Below are 6,668 nucleotides of genomic sequence, written 5' to 3' on the forward strand. Positions count from 1 at the left end.
TTTGGGATGGCATGTTCTGATACCCTTCACTACCTATTAGAAAAATGGGTACATTATATAAACAGGTTATTCACAGAAGAGGAAATACAAAAGGCCAATAAACATAAAATTATCCTGAACCTCACTAGTAATCAGGGAAATGCAAATTTAAGCAATGAGATAGTTTAATCAGATTGAGAAATGTGGAGGATATGGAGTGTTGGCAAGGGTAAGGTAAGTGGATATTTTCATGCTGTGCTGCTAGGAGTGTAAAGTCCTCCAGCCATTTTGGGGGGCAGCTTTGGAGTGTGATATGGCACATTCTGATTTTGGGTTAAGAATGGCAGGTATAGCACACCTTAACTTCTGCCCCTTTCCGAAACTCAGTAAAATGACAAGAAAGACTTTTTTTTTTTTTTCAAGCGACATAAACAAGAACAGCAAGAATGTAAAGGACCAAACAGCATCAACATTTTGGACATTGGAAAGCTGATAGAGAAACAAAAACTAATTTGGCAAACCCAAGAAGGCTGAAAACAGGAATGTGGAAAGCAAAGAAGCAATCCTTTCCAACACAACTCCCCCTAAAAAGGCTTAGAAATTGATAGTAGCAGGTACCTCTAGGACTTGGAGTGAAAGTCTTTTTGCTTCAAAGTTTGTTTGCAATTTAAATCAAATCCCCCCTAATTCTATACTACTAAGCAATTTCCTCTCCCCCCACCTCAAGGAAGATTGGAGGCTAGTTTAGATTTACCATGAAATTAAGTAATCTTTAGGTTCAGAGCCTAGCACTGTCATGGGTCCCTACCAAGGCCCTGGGAGGGGCCCAAGAAATGTGTTCAAATGGTCACTTTTTTGGTTGGTTTTAATTTTTTTAACTAAGTTATTTTTTATTCTCTGTCTCAAAGCCCCCAAATTTCATGAGTTTCAGACATTGCAAAACTGGGATCTGCTCCTGACTAGAGGATTATTATGTGAGGAGGATAAAATAGGATCTCTACTCAAAAAGAAACTAGACATTGTTAAGCCAGGGTCCTATACTAAAAAGAGAGGGATTTAGCAAAGCTTTATGTACAATGAAGTTTGTATACTAAAAGTTCACATTCCCAGACTCCTCTAACCTAGTTTAAAGAATGCTGGCAACCAAGATTTACCCTCTAGGCAGTAGATTTTAACAGCCGTTTCTTAAAAATTTGACTCCCAAAGAAAAGACCTAATGATACTGAATACTAGAGTCCCCAAAGAAAGGTTCCTGTGAGATTACCCTACCATGCAGTGCACAATTGCTGAGCCTTCTTTCCTTAGCACCTTCACACATGGAATTGTAAAGTCTTCTACTCTTAAGTTTAAATATATACACCAAGAGCCAGCATCTTATGGAAAACTAAAAGAATAAATGGAAATAAGTGAAAAAAACCCACTTAAAGTAGTAAGAGAATTTAACAAAGTAGCAGGATATAAAATTCACATAAAAAAATATACAGTCTTCACCAAAGAAGATATACAGATGGCAAATAAGCATATGAAAAGATGCTCCATATCATATGTCATCAGGGAAGTGCAAATAAAAGTGAGATATCACTACAGACCTACTGGGATGGCCAAAATCCAGGACACTGACAACACCAAATGGTGGTGAGAACGTGGAGCAACAGGAACTCATTCATTGCTGGTGAGAATGCAAAATGACACAGCCACTTTGGAAGAATATTGGCGCATTCTTACAAGACATATTCTTACCAAATGATCTGATTGTGCTCCTTGGTATTTACCCAAATGAAGTAAAGATGTATGGCCACACAAAAATCTGCACATGGATGTTTATAGCAGCTTTATTCATAATTACCAAATCTTGGAATCAAACAAGATGTCCTTCAGTAGATGAATGGATAAACTGTGGTACATCTAGACAATAGCATATTATTCGGTGCTAAAAAAGAAATCAGCTATCTGGGAGTGGCCAAGATGTCAGAGTAGGTAAATCCTGAGCTCACCTCCTCCCGTAGGCAAACCAAAATTACAACTAGATTATCTACAGAGCAACTATTGATGAGAAGGACCAGCAAACTAGCAGAAAAAATATACAACTAAAAATGTAAAGAAGGAACCACAGTGAGACAGGAGGGGCAGAAATGTCGTATAATTAATACCTGTACCCACCAGTGGGCGATTCACAAATAGGAGAATAATTACAACTGCAGAGTTTTTCTTCAAAGAGTGAGGGATCTGAGCCCTGCATTGGGCTTCTCAGCCCAGGTCTCCTGCACTAGGAAGACAAGCCCTCAGAATGTTTGGCTTTGAAGGCCAGCAGAGTTTACTTTTGGGAGACCCTTTTGGGAAATAGAGACTCCACTCTTAAAGGGCACACACAAAATCTCACATGCTTTGGGACCCAAGGCAGAAGCAGTAATTTGAAAGGAGCCTGGGTCCAGACCTCCCTGCTGATCTTGGAGAGCCTCCTGGAGAGAAAGGAGGCAATGGGAGATCCCATTGGGACAGACACTGACTGCAGCCATTTGGGGGAGTCATTCTACCATGAGGACACATGTGTTGGCAAGATGAACTTAATAGATGTATATAGAACATTCCATCCAAAAGCAGCAGCACCTACTGCTGCTTTTCAAGTGCACATGGAACATGCTCCAGGATAGATCACATGCCAGGCCACAAAACAAATCACAGTAAGTATAAGAAAACGGAAATATCAAGCACCTTTTCCAACCACAATGCTGTGAGACTAGAAATCAACTGTAAGAAAAAAAAAACTGCAAAAAATACAAACATGTGGAGGCTAAATAATATGCTGCTAAACAACTAATGGATCACGTGATGAAATCAAAGAGGAAATCAAATAATACCTGGAGGGACTTCCTTGGTGGTGCCGTGGTTAAGAATCTACCTGCCATTGCAGGGGACACAGGTTTGAGCCCTGGTCCAGGAAGTTCCCACGTGCCGTGGAGCAACTAAGCCCGTGTGCCAAAACTATTGAGCCTGCGCTCTAGAGCCCACGAGCCACAACTATGGCGCCTGTGTGCCACAACTACTGAAGCCCGTGTGCCTAGAGCCTGTGCTCCACAACCAGAGAAGCCACCGCAATGAGAAGCACGCACACTGCAACAAAGAGTAGCCCCTGCTCGCCGCAACTAGAGAAAGCCTGTGTGCAGCCACAAAGACCGAACACAGCCAAAAATTAAAATAAAAAAATTTTAAAAATACCTGGAGACAAATGAAAAAGCAGTTCTAAAAGGGAAGTTTATAGCCATGCAAACCTACATTAGGAAACAGGAAATATCTCAAGTAAACAGCCTAACCTTATATCTAAAGGAACTAAAAGAAGGAGAATAAACAAAACCCAAAGTTATTAGATAGAAAGAAATCATAAAGAACAGAGAAGAAATAAATGAAATAGAGACTAAAAAAAAAAAAATAGAAAAGATCAAAGAAACAAAGATCTAGTTCTTGAAGAGATAAACAAAATTGACAAATCTTTAGCCAGACTCATCCACAAGAAAAGAGAGAGGGCCCAAATCAATAAAATCAGAAATGAAAAAGGAGAAGTTACAACTGACACTACAGAAACATAATGGATCATGAGAGATTACTACAAACAGCTACACAGCAGTAAAATGAAAAACCTAGAAGAAATGTACAATCTCCCAATATTGAACCAGGAAGAAACAGAAAATACGAACAGACCAGTAATGAAATTGAATCAGTAACAAAAAAAAATCCCAACAAACAAATGCCAAAACCAGATGGCTTCACAGGTGAATTCTACCAAACATTTAGAGAAAAGTTAACACCTATCCTTCTCAAACTATTCCAAAAAATTGCAGAAGAAGGTACCCTTCTGCACTCAATCCATGAGGTCAGCATCACCCTGATACCAAAATCAGAGAGAGAATGTCAAACAGAGAAAGGCAAATACTGTATAATTTCACTCATATGTGGAATCTTAAAAAACAAAATAGGCAGTCGCTGCAGGTGTTAGCTCTGGTGCAGGCAGCTCTGACTGAGCTTCCACTCGTGGACCGACCGACGGACTGACGAGGTGCCGGGCTCCCACCGGCCTCCTCCGACCGCCCAGCGGCAGGCGACCGCCCCGGGCGATGCAGCCGGCAACGCTGCAGAGCCCAAGCCCGAAGGCGGCCGCCTGGCGATGACTTTTCAAGATTTTTCTCCTTTTTGCAGGACTTCTGGTTAAAGTTCCTGTGGGGTTGTATTCTTCCTGAAAATTACTGCTTTTCCAAAGCCTCCTGTTAATGTCCCCTGAGGACAGTGGCTTTTGCGCGACCATTGTCGCGGTGGTGGGCCTGCATGTGGTGCTGGCGGGGTTCGTGTTCATCGTGTGGAAGGAGGGGATGCCTGAATGGCGGGAAGAGAAAAACGAGCAGCGCAGCGCTTGCTTCCAAGCTGCAAGCGTGGTGGGCCGGGAAGTCCTGAAAGGGGTTTTCTTGTCCGTGTTTAAAAAGAAAAAGTGTGGGTTTTTTGTTTTTTGGGTTTTTTGTTTTTTGTTTTTTCTGTTTAAGGGGGGAGGGAAATTAAGTATTTACTGCAGCTTACACTGGTAAAAATGCGGGCGCGGGGAGGGCTGACATTTTTCTCCACTGCCTGTCAAGCTGCCAAGTGCTTTTCGTTCTGGACATAATGCTTTTGACTGAGATCATGTCTGACTAATGTAAATATTAGTGTCAGAATAGAAGCTAAGATAAAGTAACACTAATTAGTAGGTTTAGAATTTATTTCATATTAAAATACGTGTCGTGATGTAATTTTTCTGGCTTGGCTTGAGCGACAGTTTTAAGGGTGCACCCTCATTGATGCTGCTCACAGAGACGTGGATGTGTTGTTACTGCTTTCCAACTCTGCCTACTACGTGGCCTATTATGATGATGAAGTTGACAAAGTAAACCAGTATCAATGACTAAGTCTAGAAGACCTGGAAAAAATTGAAATAGGTCCTGAACCCACTCTTTTTGGTAAGGCAGAGTTCTGCTGCGTGCGACTGCACTACAGATATAAAGAAGCAAGTGGCTATTTCCACACCCTGAGAGCTGTAATGCTCAATGCAGAAGAGGATAGAAAAGATACCCTTCAGTGCATTGCAGAGATGCTGCAGATCACCAAGGAAGCCATGGGATTAGATGTACCTATAATAGAGAAAAAGCTTGAGAGGAAGAGCAGTAAACCTCATGAAGACATCATTGGCACCAGATCTCAAAACCAAGGCTCTTTGGCCCAGGGGAAAATTTTTTAATGAGCAAATTTTCATCTCTAAATGAAAAAGTGAAACAGACCAAATCCAATGTAAATATTGTCATTCTACGAAAGCTAGGAAACTTTACAAAACCTGAAATGAAAGTTAACTTTCTGAAACCAAACTTAAAAGTAAATCTTTGGAAATCAGATAGTAGTCTTGAAACCATGGAAAACACTAGTGTGATGGATAATGAAGCCCAGGCTGAGTCAGACGGGGAAATGTGTTCAGATAATGACTCATACCACTCTGATGAATTCCTTACAAATTCCAAGTCTGATGAAGACAGGCAGCTAGCAAACTCTTTAGAGAATGTAGGGCCAGTAGACTATGTTCTTCCTAGTTGTGGCATTATTGCTTCAATACCTCGATTAGGCGGTCCATCCCAGTCTATTAGCAGCACTGATATTAGCGTTCATGTTCCTTCAGAGGTTACGCTTGCTCATGAAAGTGGGCTTGGAAAAGGCTCTGCGTCTTCTTTGAAGTCCTTCTGCTGACGACATACACACATTGACTGGCTTTGCCTAGCCTGTGGATATTTATTGCCACAGATTTGTTCAAGATGCATAAAACAAAATGACCCAGCTGTCAGAAACCAGGTCTGTTTCTTAGCAGGCTAGTGAGGAAGGAAATCAAATGACCAATCGAGTTTCTAACGAAGAAACTCACTTTGAATCAACGGAACAGATACCTTCTCGACCATCTCAATTAGATGTGTCTTTTTCTGCAGGAGGCCCACATCTTTTGTCAGTCGAACCAGTGCATTCAATTGTATCTCAAAAGACCCCCAGCTCCGAGTTCTGGCACACTTGAACTTGAGAGAAGGCTTGAACTTGAGAGAAGCCTTCACGTAACTCCTTCTCCTTCAGAGGGCTGTAGCAGCAGAGCAGTCTCTCCCTTTGCAAAGACTCGAAGTTGCATGGTCCAGGTTGCTAATATTACCCAAGCTGGATTAACCCAGGGGATAAACTTTGCAGTGGCAAAGGTTCAGAAGAACGCTGCAGAACCCAAAGTAGTTAATGAAGTCCCGCGGAATGAACTTAAAAATATGTTTACTCAATGCCAGACACGAATAATTCAGATTTAGTGTTTAGCCACACAGAATCATGTGGCTTTTATTTAATCCAAAAAAAAGGAGGAGTCATATAACCTGTACTGTCTTTGAATCTACGGATCCCAAATTCTAATTATGTTTATTTGGAAAGGTTTTAAAAAGAGACTGAACCTGAGCAGATTTCCAAATTTGAGAGCTAGGACAATGGAAGTGCATCACCCTAGAATGTGTAGACCTCAATAGGTTATACACTACAGAGCAGTTTGTCTCTCTTAAAGTAATTCAAGAATACATTGCTTTGGGACGTAATAACCTGAACCTTTTTTGGAGTGGGGGGGGTGGGTAGAATGTATGAAGTAGACACAAAGGGTGGACATG

At 41.3% G+C, this 6,668-nt stretch overlaps 1 pseudogene across 1 annotated transcript; it reads left to right on the top strand.

The window, feature by feature from the left end:
* The first annotated feature begins 4,340 nt into the window (after positions 1-4,340).
* Positions 4,341-6,323, top strand: LOC309958936 (phosphatidylinositide phosphatase SAC2-like; annotated as a pseudogene). Its single transcript has 2 exons — positions 4,341-4,458; positions 4,785-6,323. The product of its transcript is annotated as a phosphatidylinositide phosphatase SAC2-like (transcript).
* The last annotated feature ends 345 nt before the right edge of the window (positions 6,324-6,668 follow it).

The sequence above is a fragment of the Leucopleurus acutus genome, assembly GCF_964270905.1.
Source record: "Leucopleurus acutus genome assembly, chromosome: 3".
Lineage (NCBI taxonomy): Eukaryota > Metazoa > Chordata > Mammalia > Artiodactyla > Delphinidae > Leucopleurus > Leucopleurus acutus.